This window comes from Stenella coeruleoalba (assembly GCF_951394435.1).
Source record: "Stenella coeruleoalba genome assembly, contig: scaffold_57, whole genome shotgun sequence".
NCBI lineage: Eukaryota > Metazoa > Chordata > Mammalia > Artiodactyla > Delphinidae > Stenella > Stenella coeruleoalba.
The window spans coordinates 1,008,062-1,027,708 of NW_027646459.1; the positions used below are offsets into that span (position 1 = coordinate 1,008,062).

At 43.5% G+C, this 19,647-nt stretch overlaps 1 long non-coding RNA gene across 3 annotated transcripts in view; it reads left to right on the forward strand.

Moving 5' to 3' along the window:
• The window catches only part of LOC307181096, a 993,591-nt gene that overhangs the window by 955,496 nt on the left and 18,448 nt on the right, over positions 1-19,647 (forward strand). The gene's annotated exons all lie outside the window — the stretch shown is intronic.

Sequence of the window (19,647 nt, forward strand, 5' to 3'; positions counted from 1 at the left end):
ACCCTGTTCTGTTTTGGAATTCAGTTCCTGTGTAGCCAAGTTTACATTCCGTGTATTAGTGATATCTTATGATGTTTCTTTTTCTGTGTGACTTATTTCAGTTAGAATCATCGTACCTGAATCCACTCATTATGCTGCTACGGGCCTGATGACATAGATTTCATTGCTGTGTGATATTGCTTTGTAAGTAAATACCACAACTTCTTTATCCATTTTTCACTTTCTGGGATGTTGAACTTCTACTGTAAACGAGGTTCTTGTAAACAGAGCCGTTCCAAACTTTGGGGTGGCTGTGTATTTTTGATTTTAATTTCCCTAAGCTATAGGACCATAAGTGGAAGTGCCCTAGGCTCTGTTGCTTTGTTTTTTAGATGTTTCCGGAAACACCATACACTTCTCCCAAGTGTCTGTTGGCAATTTACATCCCGCCCATCAGCATAACAAGGCTCCCAGTTCTCCATGGCCTGTCCTGCCTTTGTGGATTTTACACTTTTTTCAGATGGCCCTTTTGACCGGGGGGAAGTGAGACTTCATTGTAGTGCAGATTTCCTTTGCAAGCTTGCTTGGTTGGCCAAAAAGGGCGTATGCGTTTTTTCCTGAATATATTCAGGAAAAAACGCATACGCCCTTTTTGGCCAAGTGCATCATTGTGGACGTTCTGCCTCTTTTCCTATGCTTTCAATGCAATTCCAGTCTACCTCCTGAAATCGGTTTCCTGCAATTCTGCCCGGCTTTCAAGTCCTCTTGGCAGCCTTACTTCAGTATATTTTTGGACGATAGCTGTCATTTATAACTCTGCAGGTTTGTGAATTACAGTGCCCCTGAGCTCCTTTTTTCAACTCGCTCTTTTGTGACCTGGCCGCAACACAGCAGGATGGCTTCAAGCCCTAATCTGGTTCCCGCACGGCACGCTGAGCCTTTGGTTAATTCCTCTTCCTGGTGGGAAATGAGAGTTAAATTTGCCCGTCCAGACACCTCCAGCTAGTCTCTCATTGGTTCTCGCTATCCCTGTTCATCTTCCGCAGAAATTGCAAACTGGGCCAAACAGGAGGTTAAAGGGACTGACTCTCCAAGTAGGGAGAGTGTTAGTAAAGCGTCTGGAATGTTGCACCCGAGTACCAGGGTACGAAAACTGAGACATATTTGAACACGTCTCCCGAACACATGGTTGATCATACTCTAGGTTCCACATGCATGTTTTAGCTGAAGGAAGAATACCTTAAACCTGGAGAGTTGAAACCCGTGGAATGGGTACCATGCAATATGACTTCAAAGGGTCTTCATTTGCTCACCGAACCTCTCCAATCCTATCACTGCTGCGTTTATGCCCCTGTACACATGCTTGATTCTCTTTCGGAGACATAGCAATCCATAGGTTTTAAGATACTTACTAGTCAGGTACATTCTTAGGCGTTTAATATGCGGTGTTGAGTCCATTTCGTTGAGCAAGGAGTAGCTCTTGTCTATTCCATATTTGGCTTAAGGAACTTTATCTGTGCTCATTTCAATCTCTGGTTTTATGCAGCACCCCAACTCACCTTTCCCCTTAAGCAAGCATAAGTTGGTTTTCTAAATTTGAGACCCTGTTCTGTTTTGGAATTCAGTCCTGTGTAGGCAAGTTTACATTCCGTGTATTAGTGATATCTTATGATGTTTCTTTTTCTGTGTGACTTATTTCAGTTAGAATCATCGTACCTGAATCCACTCATTATGCTGCTACGGGCCTGATGACATAGATTTCATTGCTGAGTGATACTGCATTGTACGTAAGTACCACAAGTTCTTTATCCATTTTTCACTTTCTGTGATATTGAACTTGTACGGTAAACGAGGTTCTTGTAAACAGAAGCGTCCCAAACTTTGGGGTGGCTGTGTCTTTTTGATTTTAATTTCCCTAAGCTATAGGACCATAAGTGGAAGTGCCCTAGGCTCTGTTGCTTTGTTTTTTAGATGTTTCAGGAAACACCATACACTTCTCCGGAGTGTCTGTTGGCAATTTACATCCCGCCCATCAGCATAACAAGGCTCCCAGTTCTCCATGGCCTGTCCTGCCTTTCTGGATTTTACACTTTTTTCAGATGGCCCTTTTGACCGGGGGGGAAGTGAGACTTCATTGTAGTGCAGATTTCCTTTGCAAGCTTGCTTGGTTGGCCAAAAAGGGCGTATGCGTTTTTTCCTGAATATATTCAGGAAAAAACGCATACGCCCTTTTTGACCAAGTGCATCATTGTGGACGTTCTGCCTCTTTTCCTATGCTTTCAATGCAATTCCAGTCTACCTCCTGAAATCGGTTTCCTGCAATTCTGCCCGGCTTTCAAGTCCTGTTGGCAGCCTTACTTCAGTATATTTTTGGACGATAGCTGTCATTTATAACTCTGCAGGTTTGTGAATTACAGTGCCCCTGAGCTCATTTCTTCAACTCGCTTGTTTGTGACCTGGCCGCAACACAGCAGGATGGCTTCAAGCCCTAATCTGGTTCCCGCACGGCACGCTGAGCCTTTGGTTAATTCCTCTTCCTGGTGGGAAATGAGAGTTAAATTTGCCCGTCCAGACACCTCCAGCTAGTCTCTCATTGGTTCTCGCTATCCCTGTTCATCTTCCGCAGCAATTGCAAACTGGGCCAAACAGGAGGTTAAAGGGACTGACTCTCCAAGTAGGGAGAGTGTTAGTAAAGCGTCTGGAATGTTGCACCCGAGTACCAGGGTACGAAAACTGAGACATATTTGAACACGCCTCCCGATCACATGGTTGATCATACTCTAGGTTCCACATGCATGTTTTAGCTGAAGGAAGAATACCTTAAACCTGGAGAGTTGAAACCCGTGGAATGGGTACCATGCAATATGACTTCAAAGGGTCTTCATTTGCTCACCGAACCTCTCCAATCCTATCACTGCTGCGTTTATGCCCCTGTACACATGCTTGATTCTCTTTTGGAGACATAGCAATCCATAGGTTTTAAGATACTTACTAGTCAGGTACATTCTTAGGCGTTTAATATGCGGTGTTGAGTCCATTTCATTGAGCAAGGAGTAGCTCTTGTCTATTCCATATTTGGCTTAAGGAACTTTATCTGTGCTCATTTCAATCTCTGGTTTTATGCAGCACCCCAACTCACCTTTAACCTTAAGCAAGCATAAGTTGGTTTTCTAAATTTGAGACCCTGTTCTGTTTTGGAATTCAGTTCCTGTGTAGCCAAGTTTACATTCTGTGTATTACTGATATCTTATGATGTTTCTTTTTCTGTGTGACTTATTTCAGTTAGAATCATCGTACCTGAATCCACTCATTATGCTGCTACGGGCCTGATGACATAGATTTCATTGCTGATTGATACTGCATTGTACGTAAGTACCACAAGTTCTTTATTCATTTTTCACTTTCTGTGATATTGAACTTGTACGGTAAACGAGGTTCTTGTAAACAGAGGCGTCCCAAACTTTGGGGTGGCTGTGTCTTTTTGATTTTAATTTCTCTAATCTATAGGACCATAAGTGGAAGTGCCCTAGACTCTGTTGCTTTGTTTTTTAGATGTTTCAGGAAACACCATACACTTCTCCTGAGTGTCTGTTGGCAATTTACATCCCGCCCATCAGCATAACAAGGCTCCCAGTTCTCCATGGCCTGTCCTGCCTTTCTGGATTTTACACTTTTTTCAGATGGCCCTTTTGACCGGGGGAAGTGAGACTTCATTGTAGTGCAGATTTCCTTTGCAAGTTTGCTTGGTTGACCAAAAAGGGCGTATGCGTTTTTTCCTGAATATATTCAGGAAAAAACGCATACGCCCTTTTTGGCCAAGTGCATCATTGTGGACGTTCTGCCTCTTTTCCTATGCTTTCAATGCAATTCCAGTCTACCTCCTGAAATCGGTTTCCTGCAATTCTGCCCCGCTTTCAAGTCCTCTTGGCAGCCTTATTTCAGTATATTTTTGGACGATAGCTGTCATTTATAACTCTGCAGGTTTGTGAATTACAGTGCCCCTGAGCTCCTTTCTTCAACTCGCTTTCTTGTGACCTGGCCGCAACACCGCAGGATGGCTTCAGGCCCTAATCTGGTCCCGGCACGGCACGCTGAGCCTTTGGTTAATTCCTCTTCCTGGTGGGAAATGGGAGTTAAATTTACACGTCCAGACACCTCCAGCTAGTCTATCATTGTTTCTCGCTATTCCTGTTCATCTTCCGCAGAAATTGCAAACTGCGCCAAACAGGAGGTTAAAGGGACTGACTCTCCAAGTCGGGAGAGTGTTAGTAAAGCGTCTGGAATGTTGCACAAGAGTACCAGGGTACGAAAACTGAGACATATTTGAACACGTCTCCCGATCACATGGTTGATCATACTCTGGGTTCCACATGCATGTTTTAGCTGAAGGAAGAATACCTTAAACCTGGAGAGTTGAGACCCGTGGAATGGGTACCATGCAATATGACTTCAAAGGGTCTTCATTTGCTCACCGAACCTCTCCAATCCTATCACTGCTGCGTTCATGCCCCTGTACACATGCTTGATTCTCTTTTGGAGACACAGCAATCCATAGGTTTTAAGATACTTACTAGTCAGGTACATTCTTAGGCGTTTAATATGCGGTGTTGTGTCCATTTCGTTGAGCAAGGAGTAACTCTTGTCTATTCCATATTTGGCTTAAGGAACTTTATCTGTGCTCATTTCAATCTCTGGTTTTATGGAGCACCCCAACTCACCTTTCCCCTTAAGCAAGCATAAGTTGGTTTTCTAAATTTGAGACCCTGTTCTGTTCTGTAATTCAGTTCCTGTGTAGCCAAGTTTACATTCCGTGTATTACTGATATCTTACGATGTTTCATTTTCTGTGTGACTTATTTCAGTTAGAATCATCATACATGAATCCACTCATTGTGCTGCTAAGGGCCTGATGACATAGATTTCATTGCTGAGTGATATTGCTTTGTAAGTAAATACCACAACTTCTTTATCCATTTTTCACTTTTTGGGATTTTGAACTTCTACTGTAAACGAGGTTCTTGTAAACAGAGCCGTTCCAAACTTTGGGGTGGCTGTGTCTTTTTGATTTTAATTTCCCTAAGCTATAGGACCATAAGTGGAAGTACCCTATGCTCTGTTGCTTTGTTTTTTAGATGTTTCAGGAAACACCATACACTTCTCCTGAGTGTGTGTTGGCAATTTACATCCCGCCCATCAGCATAACAAGGCTCCCAGTTCTCCATGGCCTGTCCTGCCTTTCTGGATTTTACACTTTTTTCAGATGGCCCTTTTGACTGGGGGAAAGTGAGACTTCATTGTAGTGCAGATTTCCTTTGCAAGCTTGCTTGGTTGGCCAAAAAGGGCGTATGCGTTTTTTCCTGAATATATTCAGGAAAAAACGCATACGCCCTTGTTGGCCAAGTACAGCATTGTGGACGTTCTGCCTCTTTTCCTATGCTTTCAATGCAATTCCAGTCTACCTCCTGAAATCGTTTTCCTGCAATTCTGCCCCACTTTCAAGTCCTCTTGGCAGCCTTACTTCAGTATATTTTTGGACGATAGCTGTCATTTATATCTCTGCAGGTTTGTGAATTACAGTGCCCCTGAGCTCCTTTCTTCAACTCGCTTTCTTGTGAGCTAGCCGCAACACCGCAGGATGGCTTCAGGCCCTAATCTGGTTCCGGCACGGCACGCTGAGCCTTTGGTTAATTCCTCTTCCTGTTGGGAAATGAGAGTTAAATTTACCCGTCCAGACACCTCCAGCCAATCTCTCATTGGTTCTCGCTATTCCTGTTCATCTTCCGCAGAAATTGCAAACTGGGCCAAACAGGAGGTTAAAGGCGCTGACTCTCCAAGTGGGGAGAGTATTAGTAAAGCGTCTGGAATGTTGCACCCGAGTACCAGGGGAGGAAAACTGAGACATATTTGAACACGTCTCCCGATCACATGGTTGATCATACTCTGGGTTCCACATGCATGTTTTACCTGAAGGAAGAATACCTTAAACCTGGAGAGTTGAGACCCGTGTAATGGGTACCATGCAATATGACTTCAAAGGGTCTTCATTTGCTCACCGAACCTCTCCAATCCTATCACTGCTGCGTTTATGCCCCTGTACACACGCTTGATTCTCTTTTGGAGACATAGCAATCCATAGGTTTTAAGATACTTACTAGTCAGGTACATTCTTAGGCGTTTAATATGCGGTGTTGAGTCCATTTCGTTGAGCAAGGAGTAGCTCTTGTCTATTCCATATTTGGCTTAAGGAACTTTATAAGTGCTCATTTCAATCTCTGGTTTTATGCAGCACCCCAACTCACCTTTCCCCTTAAGCAAGCATAAGCAGGTCTTCTAAATTTGAGAGCCTGTTCTGTTTTGGAATTCAGTTCCTGTGTAGCCAAGTTTACATTGCGTGTTTTAGTGATACCTTATGATGTTTCTTTTTCTGTGTGACTTATTTCAGTTAGAATCATCGTACCTTAATCCACTCATTATGCTGCTACGGGCCTGATGACATAGATTTCATTGCTGAGTGATACTGCATTGTACGTAAGTACCACAAGTTCTTTATCCATTTTTCACTTTCTGTGATATTGAACTTGTACGGTAAACGAGGTTCTTGTAAACAGAGGCGTCCCAAACTTTGGCGTGGCTGTGTCTTTTTGATTTTAATTTCCCTAAGCTATAGGACTATAAGTAGAAGTACCCTAGGCTCTGTTGCTTTGTTTTTTAGATGTTTCAGGAAACACCATACACTTCTCCTGAGTGTCTGTTGGCAATTTACATCCTGCCCATTAGCATAACAAGGCTCCCAGTTCTCCATGGCCTGTCCTGCCTTTGTGGATTTTACACTTTTTTCAGATGGCCCTTTTGACCGGGGGGAAGTGAGACTTCATTGTAGTGCAGATTTCCTTTGCAAGCTTGCTTGGTTGGCCAAAAAGGGCGTATGCGTTTTTTCCTGAATATATTCAGGAAAAAACGCATACGCCCTTTTTGGCCAAGTGCATCATTGTGGACGTTCTGCCTCTTTTCCTATGCTTTCAATGCAATTCCAGTCTACCTCCTGAAATCAGTTTCCTGCAATTCTGCCCCGCTTTCAAGTCCTCTTGGCAGCCTTACTTCAGTATATTTTTGGACGATAGCTGTCATTTATAACTCTGCAGGTTTGTGAATTACAGTGCCCCTGAGCTCCTTTCTTCAACTCGCTTTCTTGTGAGCTGGCCGCAACACCGCAGGATGGCTTCAGGCCCTTATCTGGTTCTGGCACGGCACGCTGAGCCTTTGGTTATTTCCTCTTCCTGGTGGGAAATGAGAGTTAAATTTGCCCGTCCAGACACCTCCAGCTAGTCTCTCATTGGTTCTCACTATTCTTGTTCATCTTCCGCAGAAATTGCAAACTGGGCCAAACAGGAGGTTAAAGGCGCTGACTCTCCAAGTGGGGAGAGTGTTAGTAAAGCTTCTGGAATGTTGCACCCGAGTACCAGGGTACGAAAACTGAGACATATTTGAACACGTCTCCCGATCACAAGGTTGATCATACTCTAGGTTCCACATGCATGTTTTAGCTGAAGGAAGAATACCTTAAACCTGGGTAGTTGAAACCCGTGGAATGGGTACCATGCAATATGACTTCAAAGGGTCTTCATTTGCTCACCGAACCTCTCCAATCCTATCACTGCTGCGTTTATGCCCCTGTACACATGCTTGATTCTCTTTCGGAGACATAGCAATCCATAGGTTTTAAGATACTTACTAGTCAGGTACATTCTTAGGCGTTTAATATGCGGTGTTGAGTCCATTTCGTTGAGCAAGGAGTTGCTCTTGTCTATTCCATATTAGGCTTAAGGAACTTTATCTGTGCTCATTTCAATCTCTGGTTTTATGCAGCACCCCAACTCACCTTTCCCCTTAAGCAAGCATAAGTTGGTTTTCTAAATTTCAGACCCTCTTCTGTTCTGTATTTTAGTTCCTGTGTAGCCAAGTTTACATTCCATGTATTACTGATATCTTATGATGTTTCTTTTTCTGTGTGACTTATTTCAGTTAGAATCATCATACCTGAATCCACTCATTGTGCTGCTAAGGGCCTGATGACATAGATTTCATTGCTGAGTGATATTGCTTTGTAAGTAAATACCACAACTTCTTTATCCATTTTTCACTTTCTGTGATATTGAACTAGTACTGTAAGCGAGGTTCTTGTAAACAGAGCCGTTCCAAACTTTGGGGTGGCTGTGTCTTTTTGATTTTAATTTCCCTAAGCTATAGGACCATAAGTGGAAGTGCCCTAGGCTCTGTTGCTTTGTTTTTTAGATGTTTCAGGAAACACCATACACTTCTCCCGAGTGTCTGTTGGCAATTTTCATCCCGCCCATCAGCATAACAAGGCTCCCAGTTCTCCATGGCCTGTCCTGCCTTTCTGGATTTTACACTTTTTTCACATGGCCCTTTTGACCGGGGGAAGTGAGACTTCATTGTAGTGCAGATTTCCTTTGCAAGTTTGCTTGGTTGACCAAAAAGGGCGTATGCGTTTTTTCCTGAATATATTCAGGAAAAAACGCATACGCCCTTTTTGGCCAAGTGCATCATTGTGGACGTTCTGCCTCTTTTCCTATGCTTTCAATGCAATTCCAGTCTACCTCCTGAAATCGGTTTCCTGCAATTCTGCCCCGCTTTCAAGTCCTCTTGGCAGCCTTATTTCAGTATATTTTTGGACGATAGCTGTCATTTATAACTCTGCAGGTTTGTGAATTACAGTGCCCCTGAGCTCCTTTCTTCAACTCGCTTTCTTGTGACCTGGCCGCAACACCGCAGGATGGCTTCAGGCCCTAATCTGGTCCCGGCACGGCACGCTGAGCCTTTGGTTAATTCCTCTTCCTGGTGGGAAATGAGAGTTAAATTTACACGTCCAGACACCTCCAGCTAGTCTATCATTGTTTCTCGCTATTCCTGTTCATCTTCCGCAGAAATTGCAAACTGCGCCAAACAGGAGGTTAAAGGGACTGACTCTCCAAGTCGGGAGAGTGTTAGTAAAGCGTCTGGAATGTTGCACAAGAGTACCAGGGTACGAAAACTGAGACATATTTGAACACGTCTCCCGATCACATGGTTGATCATACTCTGGGTTCCACATGCATGTTTTAGCTGAAGGAAGAATACCTTAAACCTGGAGAGTTGAGACCCGTGGAATGGGTACCATGCAATATGACTTCAAAGGGTCTTCATTTGCTCACCGAACCTCTCCAATCCTATCACTGCTGCGTTCATGCCCCTGTACACATGCTTGATTCTCTTTTGGAGACACAGCAATCCATAGGTTTTAAGATACTTACTAGTCAGGTACATTCTTAGGCGTTTAATATGCGGTGTTGTGTCCATTTCGTTGAGCAAGGAGTAACTCTTGTCTATTCCATATTTGGCTTAAGGAACTTTATCTGTGCTCATTTCAATCTCTGGTTTTATGGAGCACCCCAACTCACCTTTCCCCTTAAGCAAGCATAAGTTGGTTTTCTAAATTTGAGACCCTGTTCTGTTCTGTAATTCAGTTCCTGTGTAGCCAAGTTTACATTCCGTGTATTACTGATATCTTACGATGTTTCATTTTCTGTGTGACTTATTTCAGTTAGAATCATCATACATGAATCCACTCATTGTGCTGCTAAGGGCCTGATGACATAGATTTCATTGCTGAGTGATATTGCTTTGTAAGTAAATACCACAACTTCTTTATCCATTTTTCACTTTTTGGGATTTTGAACTTCTACTGTAAACGAGGTTCTTGTAAACAGAGCCGTTCCAAACTTTGGGGTGGCTGTGTCTTTTTGATTTTAATTTCCCTAAGCTATAGGACCATAAGTGGAAGTACCCTATGCTCTGTTGCTTTGTTTTTTAGATGTTTCAGGAAACACCATACACTTCTCCTGAGTGTGTGTTGGCAATTTACATCCCGCCCATCAGCATAACAAGGCTCCCAGTTCTCCATGGCCTGTCCTGCCTTTCTGGATTTTACACTTTTTTCAGATGGCCCTTTTGACTGGGGGAAAGTGAGACTTCATTGTAGTGCAGATTTCCTTTGCAAGCTTGCTTGGTTGGCCAAAAAGGGCGTATGCGTTTTTTCCTGAATATATTCAGGAAAAAACGCATACGCCCTTGTTGGCCAAGTACAGCATTGTGGACGTTCTGCCTCTTTTCCTATGCTTTCAATGCAATTCCAGTCTACCTCCTGAAATCGTTTTCCTGCAATTCTGCCCCACTTTCAAGTCCTCTTGGCAGCCTTACTTCAGTATATTTTTGGACGATAGCTGTCATTTATAACTCTGCAGGTTTGTGAATTACAGTGCCCCTGAGCTCCTTTCTTCAACTCGCTTTCTTGTGAGCTAGCCGCAACACCGCAGGATGGCTTCAGGCCCTAATCTGGTTCCGGCACGGCACGCTGAGCCTTTGGTTAATTCCTCTTCCTGTTGGGAAATGAGAGTTAAATTTACCCGTCCAGACACCTCCAGCCAATCTCTCATTGGTTCTCGCTATTCCTGTTCATCTTCCGCAGAAATTGCAAACTGGGCCAAACAGGAGGTTAAAGGCGCTGACTCTCCAAGTGGGGAGAGTATTAGTAAAGCGTCTGGAATGTTGCACCCGAGTACCAGGGGAGGAAAACTGAGACATATTTGAACACGTCTCCCGATCACATGGTTGATCATACTCTGGGTTCCACATGCATGTTTTACCTGAAGGAAGAATACCTTAAACCTGGAGAGTTGAGACCCGTGTAATGGGTACCATGCAATATGACTTCAAAGGGTCTTCATTTGCTCACCAAACCTCTCCAATCCTATCACTGCTGCGTTTATGCCCCTGTACACACGCTTGATTCTCTTTTGGAGACATAGCAATCCATAGGTTTTAAGATACTTACTAGTCAGGTACATTCTTAGGCGTTTAATATGCGGTGTTGAGTCCATTTCGTTGAGCAAGGAGTAGCTCTTGTCTATTCCATATTTGGCTTAAGGAACTTTATAAGTGCTCATTTCAATCTCTGGTTTTATGCAGCACCCCAACTCACCTTTCCCCTTAAGCAAGCATAAGTTGGTCTTCTAAATTTGAGAGCCTGTTCTGTTTTGGAATTCAGTTCCTGTGTAGCCAAGTTTACATTCCGTGTTTTAGTGATACCTTATGATGTTTCTTTTTCTGTGTGACTTATTTCAGTTAGAATCATCGTACCTTAATCCACTCATTATGCTGCTACGGGCCTGATGACATAGATTTCATTGCTGAGTGATACTGCATTGTACGTAAGTACCACAAGTTCTTTATCCATTTTTCACTTTCTGTGATATTGAACTTGTACGGTAAACGAGGTTCTTGTAAACAGAGGCGTCCCAAACTTTGGCGTGGCTGTGTCTTTTTGATTTTAATTTCCCTAAGCTATAGGACTATAAGTAGAAGTGCCCTAGGCTCTGTTGCTTTGTTTTTTAGATGTTTCAGGAAACACCATACACTTCTCCCGAGTGTCTGTTGGCAATTTACATCCTGCCCATTAGCATAACAAGGCTCCCAGTTCTCCATGGCCTGTCCTGCCTTTCTGGATTTTACACTTTTTTCAGATGGCCCTTTTGACCGGGGGGAAGTGAGACTTCATTGTAGTGCAGATTTCCTTTGCAAGCTTGCTTGGTTGGCCAAAAAGGGCGTATGCGTTTTTTCCTGAATATATTCAGGAAAAAACGCATACGCCCTTTTTGGCCAAGTGCATCATTGTGGACGTTCTGCCTCTTTTCCTATGCTTTCAATGCAATTCCAGTCTACCTCCTGAAATCAGTTTCCTGCAATTCTGCCCCGCTTTCAAGTCCTCTTGGCAGCCTTACTTCAGTATATTTTTGGACGATAGCTGTCATTTATAACTCTGCAGGTTTGTGAATTACAGTGCCCCTGAGCTCCTTTCTTCAACTCGCTTTCTTGTGAGCTGGCCGCAACACCGCAGGATGGCTTCAGGCCCTTATCTGGTTCTGGCACGGCACGCTGAGCCTTTGGTTATTTCCTCTTCCTGGTGGGAAATGAGAGTTAAATTTGCCCGTCCAGACACCTCCAGCTAGTCTCTCATTGGTTCTCACTATTCTTGTTCATCTTCCGCAGAAATTGCAAACTGGGCCAAACAGGAGGTTAAAGGCGCTGACTCTCCAAGTGGGGAGAGTGTTAGTAAAGCTTCTGGAATGTTGCACCCGAGTACCAGGGTACGAAAACTGAGACATATTTGAACACGTCTCCCGATCACAAGGTTGATCATACTCTAGGTTCCACATGCATGTTTTAGCTGAAGGAAGAATACCTTAAACCTGGGTAGTTGAAACCCGTGGAATGGGTACCATGCAATATGACTTCAAAGGGTCTTCATTTGCTCACCGAACCTCTCCAATCCTATCACTGCTGCGTTTATGCCCCTGTACACATGCTTGATTCTCTTTCGGAGACATAGCAATCCATAGGTTTTAAGATACTTACTAGTCAGGTACATTCTTAGGCGTTTAATATGCGGTGTTGAGTCCATTTCGTTGAGCAAGGAGTTGCTCTTGTCTATTCCATATTAGGCTTAAGGAACTTTATCTGTGCTCATTTCAATCTCTGGTTTTATGCAGCACCCCAACTCACCTTTCCCCTTAAGCAAGCATAAGTTGGTTTTCTAAATTTCAGACCCTCTTCTGTTCTGTATTTTAGTTCCTGTGTAGCCAAGTTTACATTCCATGTATTACTGATATCTTATGATGTTTCTTTTTCTGTGTGACTTATTTCAGTTAGAATCATCATACCTGAATCCACTCATTGTGCTGCTAAGGGCCTGATGACATAGATTTCATTGCTGAGTGATATTGCTTTGTAAGTAAATACCACAACTTCTTTATCCATTTTTCACTTTCTGTGATGTTGAACTTGTACTGTAAACGAGGTTCTTGTCAACAGAGGCGTCCCAAACTTTGGGGTGGCTGTGTCTTTTTGATTTTAATTTCCCTAAGCTATAGGACCATAAGTGGAAGTGCCCTAAGCTCTGTTGTTTTGTTTTTTAGATGTTTCAGGAAACACCATACACTTCTCCCGAGTGTCTGTTGGCAATTTACATCCCGCCCATCAGCATAACAAGGCTCCCAGTTGTCCATGGCCTGTCCTACCTTTCTGGATTTTACACTTTTTTCAGATGACCCTTTTGACCAGGGGGAAGTGAGACTTCATTGTAGTGCAGATTTCCTTTGCAAGCTTGCTTGGTTGGCCAAAAAGGGCGTATGCGTTTTTTCCTGAATATATTCAGGAAAAAACGCATACGCCCTTTTTGGCCAAGTGCATCATTGTGGACGTTCTGCCTCTTTTCCTATGCTTTCAATGCAATTCCAGTCTACCTCCTGAAATCGGTTTCCTGCAATTCTGACCCGCATTCAAGTCTTCTTGGCAGCCTTACTTCAGTATATTTTTGGACGATAGCTGTCATTTATAACTCTGCAGGTTTGTGAATTACAGTGCCCCTGAGCTCCTTTCTTCAACTCGCTTTCTTGTGAGCTGGCCGCAACACCGCAGGATGGCTTCAGGTCCTAATCTCGTTCCGGCACGGCACGCTGAGCCTTTGGTTAATTCCTCTTCCTGGTGGGAAATGAGAGTTAAATTTGCCCGTCCAGACACCTCCAGCTAGTCTCTCATTGGTTCTCGCTATTCCTGTTCATCTTCCGCAGAAATTGCAAACGGGGCCAAACAGGAGGTTAAAGGCGCTGACTCTCCAAGTGGGGAGATTGTTAGTAAAGCGTCTGGAATGTTGCATCCGAGTACCAGCGTACGAAAACTGAGACATATTTGAACACGTCTCCCGATCACATGGTTGATCATACTCTAGGTTCCACATGCATGTTTTAGCTGAAGGAAGAATACCTTAAAACTTGGTAGTTGAAACTCGTGGAATGGGTACCATGCAATATGACTTCAAAGGGTCTTCATTTGCTCACCGAACCTCTCCAATCCTATCACTGCTGCGTTTAGCCCCTGTACACACGCTTGATTCTCTTTTGGAGACATAGCAATCCATAGGTTTTAAGATACTTACTAGTCAGGTACATTCTTAGGCGTTTTATATGGGGTGTTGAGTCCATTTCGTTGAGCAAGGAGTAGCTCTTGTCTATTCCATATTTGGCTTAAGGAACTTCATCTGTGCTTATTTCAATCTTTGGTTTTATGCAGCACCCCAACTCACCTTTCCCCTTAAGCAAGCATAAGTTGGTTTTCTAAATTTGAGACCCTGTTCTGTTTTGGAATTCAGTTCCTGTGTAGCCATGTTTACATTCCGTGTATTAGTGATATCTTATGATGTTTCTTTTTCTGGGTGACTTATTTCAGTTAGAATCATCATACCTGAATCCACTCATTATGCTGCTACGGGCCTGATGATATAGATTTCATTGTTGAGTGATACTGCATTGTACGTAAGTACCACAAGTTCTTTATCCATTTTTCACTTTCTGTGATATTGAACTAGTACTGTAAGCGAGGTTCTTGTAAACAGAGCCGTTCCAAACTTTGGGGTGGCTGTGTCTTTTTGATTTTAAATTCCCTAAGCTATAGGACCATAAGTGGAAGTGCCCTAGGCTCTGTTGCTTTGTTTTTTAGATGTTTCAGGAAACACCATACACTTCTCCCGAGTGTCTGTTGGCAATTTACATCCCGCCCATCAGCATAACAAGGCTCCCAGTTCTCCATGGCCTGTCCTGCCTTTCTGGATTTTACACTTTTTTCAGATGGCCCTTTTGACCGGGGGGAAGTGAGACTTCATTGTAGTGCAGATTTCCTTTGCGAGCTTGCTTGGTTGGCCAAAAAGGGCGTATGCGTTTTTTCCTGAATATATTCAGGAAAAAACGCATACGCCCTTTTTGGCCAAGTGCATCATTGTGGACGTTCTGCCTCTTTTCCTATGCTTTCAATGCAATTGCAGTCTACCTCCTGAAATCGGTTTCCTGCAATTCTGCCCCGCTTTCAAGTCCTCTTGGCAGCCTTACTTCAGTCTATTTTTGGACGATAGCTGTCATTTATAACTCTGCAGGTTTGTGAATTACAGTGCCCCTGAGCTCCTTTCTTCAACTCGCTTTCTTGTGAGCTGGCCGCAACACCGCAGGATGGCTTCTGGCCCTAATCTGGTTCCGGCACGGCACGCTGAGCCTTTGGTTATTTCCTCTTCCTGGTGGGAAATGAGAGTTAAATTTGCCCGTCTAGACACCTCCAGCTAGTCTCTCATTGGTTCTCCCTATTCCTGTTCATCTTCCGCAGAAATTGCAAACTGGGCCAAACAGGAGGTTAAAGGCGCTGACTCTCCAAGTGGGGAGAGTGTTAGTAAAGCGTCTGGAATGTTGCACCCGAGTACCAGGGGAGGAAAAAAGAGACATATTCGAACACGTCTCCCGTTCACATGGTTGATCATACTCTGGGTTCCACATGCATGTTTTAGCTGAAGGAAGAATACCTTAAACCTGGAGAGTTGAGTCCCGTGTAATGGGTACCATGTAATATGACTTCAAAGGGTCTTAATTTGCTCACCGAACCTCTCCAATCCTATCACTGCTGCGTTTATGCCCCTGTACACATGCTTGATTCTCTTTCGGAGACATAGCAATCCATAGGTTTTAAGATACTTACTAGTCAGGTACATTCTTAGGCGTTTAATATGCGGTGTTGAGTCCATTTCGTTGAGCAAGGAGTTGCTCTTGTCTATTCCATATTAGGCTTAAGGAACTTTATCTGTGCTCATTTCAATCTCTGGTTTTATGCAGCACCCCAACTCACCTTTCCCCTTAAGCAAGCATAAGTTGGTTTTCTAAATTTCAGACCCTCTTCTGTTCTGTATTTTAGTTCCTGTGTAGCCAAGTTTACATTCCATGTATTACTGATATCTTATGATGTTTCTTTTTCTGTGTGACTTATTTCAGTTAGAATCATCATACCTGAATCCACTCATTGTGCTGCTAAGGGCCTGATGACATAGATTTCATTGCTGAGTGATATTGCTTTGTAAGTAAATACCACAACTTCTTTATCCATTTTTCACTTTCTGTGATGTTGAACTTGTACTGTAAACGAGGTTCTTGTCAACAGAGGCGTCCCAAACTTTGGGGTGGCTGTGTCTTTTTGATTTTAATTTCCCTAAGCTATAGGACCATAAGTGGAAGTGCCCTAAGCTCTGTTGTTTTGTTTTTTAGATGTTTCAGGAAACACCATACACTTCTCCCGAGTGTCTGTTGGCAATTTACATCCCGCCCATCAGCATAACAAGGCTCCCAGTTGTCCATGGCCTGTCCTACCTTTCTGGATTTTACACTTTTTTCAGATGACCCTTTTGACCAGGGGGAAGTGAGACTTCATTGTAGTGCAGATTTCCTTTGCAAGCTTGCTTGGTTGGCCAAAAAGGGCGTATGCGTTTTTTCCTGAATATATTCAGGAAAAAACGCATACGCCCTTTTTGGCCAAGTGCATCATTGTGGACGTTCTGCCTCTTTTCCTATGCTTTCAATGCAATTCCAGTCTACCTCCTGAAATCGGTTTCCTGCAATTCTGACCCGCATTCAAGTCTTCTTGGCAGCCTTACTTCAGTATATTTTTGGACGATAGCTGTCATTTATAACTCTGCAGGTTTGTGAATTACAGTGCCCCTGAGCTCCTTTCTTCAACTCACTTTCTTGTGAGCTGGCCGCAACACCGCAGGATGGCTTCAGGTCCTAATCTCGTTCCGGCACGGCACGCTGAGCCTTTGGTTAATTCCTCTTCCTGGTGGGAAATGAGAGTTAAATTTGCCCGTCCAGACACCTCCAGCTAGTCTCTCATTGGTTCTCGCTATTCCTGTTCATCTTCCGCAGAAATTGCAAACGGGGCCAAACAGGAGGTTAAAGGCGCTGACTCTCCAAGTGGGGAGATTGTTAGTAAAGCGTCTGGAATGTTGCATCCGAGTACCAGCGTACGAAAACTGAGACATATTTGAACACGTCTCCCGATCACATGGTTGATCATACTCTAGGTTCCACATGCATGTTTTAGCTGAAGGAAGAATACCTTAAAACTTGGTAGTTGAAACTCGTGGAATGGGTACCATGCAATATGACTTCAAAGGGTCTTCATTTGCTCACCGAACCTCTCCAATCCTATCACTGCTGCGTTTAGCCCCTGTACACACGCTTGATTCTCTTTTGGAGACATAGCAATCCATAGGTTTTAAGATACTTACTAGTCAGGTACATTCTTAGGCGTTTTATATGGGGTGTTGAGTCCATTTCGTTGAGCAAGGAGTAGCTCTTGTCTATTCCATATTTGGCTTAAGGAACTTCATCTGTGCTTATTTCAATCTTTGGTTTTATGCAGCACCCCAACTCACCTTTCCCCTTAAGCAAGCATAAGTTGGTTTTCTAAATTTGAGACCCTGTTCTGTTTTGGAATTCAGTTCCTGTGTAGCCATGTTTACATTCCGTGTATTAGTGATATCTTATGATGTTTCTTTTTCTGGGTGACTTATTTCAGTTAGAATCATCATACCTGAATCCACTCATTATGCTGCTACGGGCCTGATGATATAGATTTCATTGTTGAGTGATACTGCATTGTACGTAAGTACCACAAGTTCTTTATCCATTTTTCACTTTCTGTGATATTGAACTAGTACTGTAAGCGAGGTTCTTGTAAACAGAGCCGTTCCAAACTTTGGGGTGGCTGTGTCTTTTTGATTTTAAATTCCCTAAGCTATAGGACCATAAGTGGAAGTGCCCTAGGCTCTGTTGCTTTGTTTTTTAGATGTTTCAGGAAACACCATACACTTCTCCCGAGTGTCTGTTGGCAATTTACATCCCGCCCATCAGCATAACAAGGCTCCCAGTTCTCCATGGCCTGTCCTGCCTTTCTGGATTTTACACTTTTTTCAGATGGCCCTTTTGACCGGGGGGAAGTGAGACTTCATTGTAGTGCAGATTTCCTTTGCGAGCTTGCTTGGTTGGCCAAAAAGGGCGTATGCGTTTTTTCCTGAATATATTCAGGAAAAAACGCATACGCCCTTTTTGGCCAAGTGCATCATTGTGGACGTTCTGCCTCTTTTCCTATGCTTTCAATGCAATTGCAGTCTACCTCCTGAAATCGGTTTCCTGCAATTCTGCCCCGCTTTCAAGTCCTCTTGGCAGCCTTACTTCAGTCTATTTTTGGACGATAGCTGTCATTTATAACTCTGCAGGTTTGTGAATTACAGTGCCCCTGAGCTCCTTTCTTCAACTCGCTTTCTTGTGAGCTGGCCGCAACACCGCAGGATGGCTTCTGGCCCTAATCTGGTTCCGGCACGGCACGCTGAGCCTTTGGTTATTTCCTCTTCCTGGTGGGAAATGAGAGTTAAATTTGCCCGTCTAGACACCTCCAGCTAGTCTCTCATTGGTTCTCCCTATTCCTGTTCATCTTCCGCAGAAATTGCAAACTGGGCCAAACAGGAGGTTAAAGGCGCTGACTCTCCAAGTGGGGAGAGTGTTAGTAAAGCGTCTGGAATGTTGCACCCGAGTACCAGGGGAGGAAAAAAGAGACATATTTGAACACGTCTCCCGTTCACATGGTTGATCATACTCTGGGTTCCACATGCATGTTTTAGCTGAAGGAAGAATACCTTAAACCTGGAGAGTTGAGTCCCGTGTAATGGGTACCATGTAATATGACTTCAAAGGGTCTTAATTTGCTCACCGAACCTCTCCAATCCTATCACTGCTGCGTTTATGCCCCTGTACACACGCTTGATTCTCTTTTGGAGACATAGCAATCCATAGGTTTTAAGATACTTACTAGTCAGGTACATTCGTAGGCGTTTAATATGGGGTGTTGAGTCCATTTCGTTGAGCAAGGAGTAGCTCTTGTCTATTCCATATTTGGCTTAAGGAACTTTATCTGTGCTCATTTCAATCTCTGGTTTTATGCAGCACCCCAACTCACCTTTCCCCTTAAGCAAGCATAATTTGGTTTTCTAAATTTGAGACCCTGTTCTGTTTTGGAATTCAGTTTCTGTGTAGCCAAGTTTACATTCCGTGTATTACTGATATCTTATGATGTTGCTTTTTCTGTGTGACTTATTTCAGTTAGAATCATCGTACCTGAATCCACTCATTATGCTGCTACAGGTCTGATGACATAGATTTCTTTGCTGAGTGATACTGCATTGTACGTAAGTAGCACAAGTTCTTTATCCATTTTTCACTTTCTGTGATATTGAACTTGTACTGTAAACGCGGTTCTTGTAAACAGAGGTGTCCCAAACTTTGGGGTGGCTGTGTCTTTTTGATTTTAATTTCCCTAAGCTATAGGACCATAAGTGGTAGTGCCCTAGGCTCTGTTGCTTTGTTTTTTAGATGTTTCAGGAAACACCATACACTTCTCCCGAGTGTCTGTTGGCAATTTACATCCCGCCCATCAGCATAACAAGGCTCCCAGTTCTCCATGGCCTGTCCTGCCTTTCTGGATTTTACACTTTTTTCAGATGGCCCTTTTGACCGGGCGGAAGTGAGACTTCATTGTAGTGCAGATTTCCTTTGCAAGCTTGCTTGGTTGGCCAAAAAGGGCGTATGCGTTTTTTCCTGAATATATTCAGGAAAAGACACATACGCCCTTTTTGGCCAAGTGCATCATTGTGGACGTTCTGCCTCTTTTCCTATGCTTTCAATGCAATTCC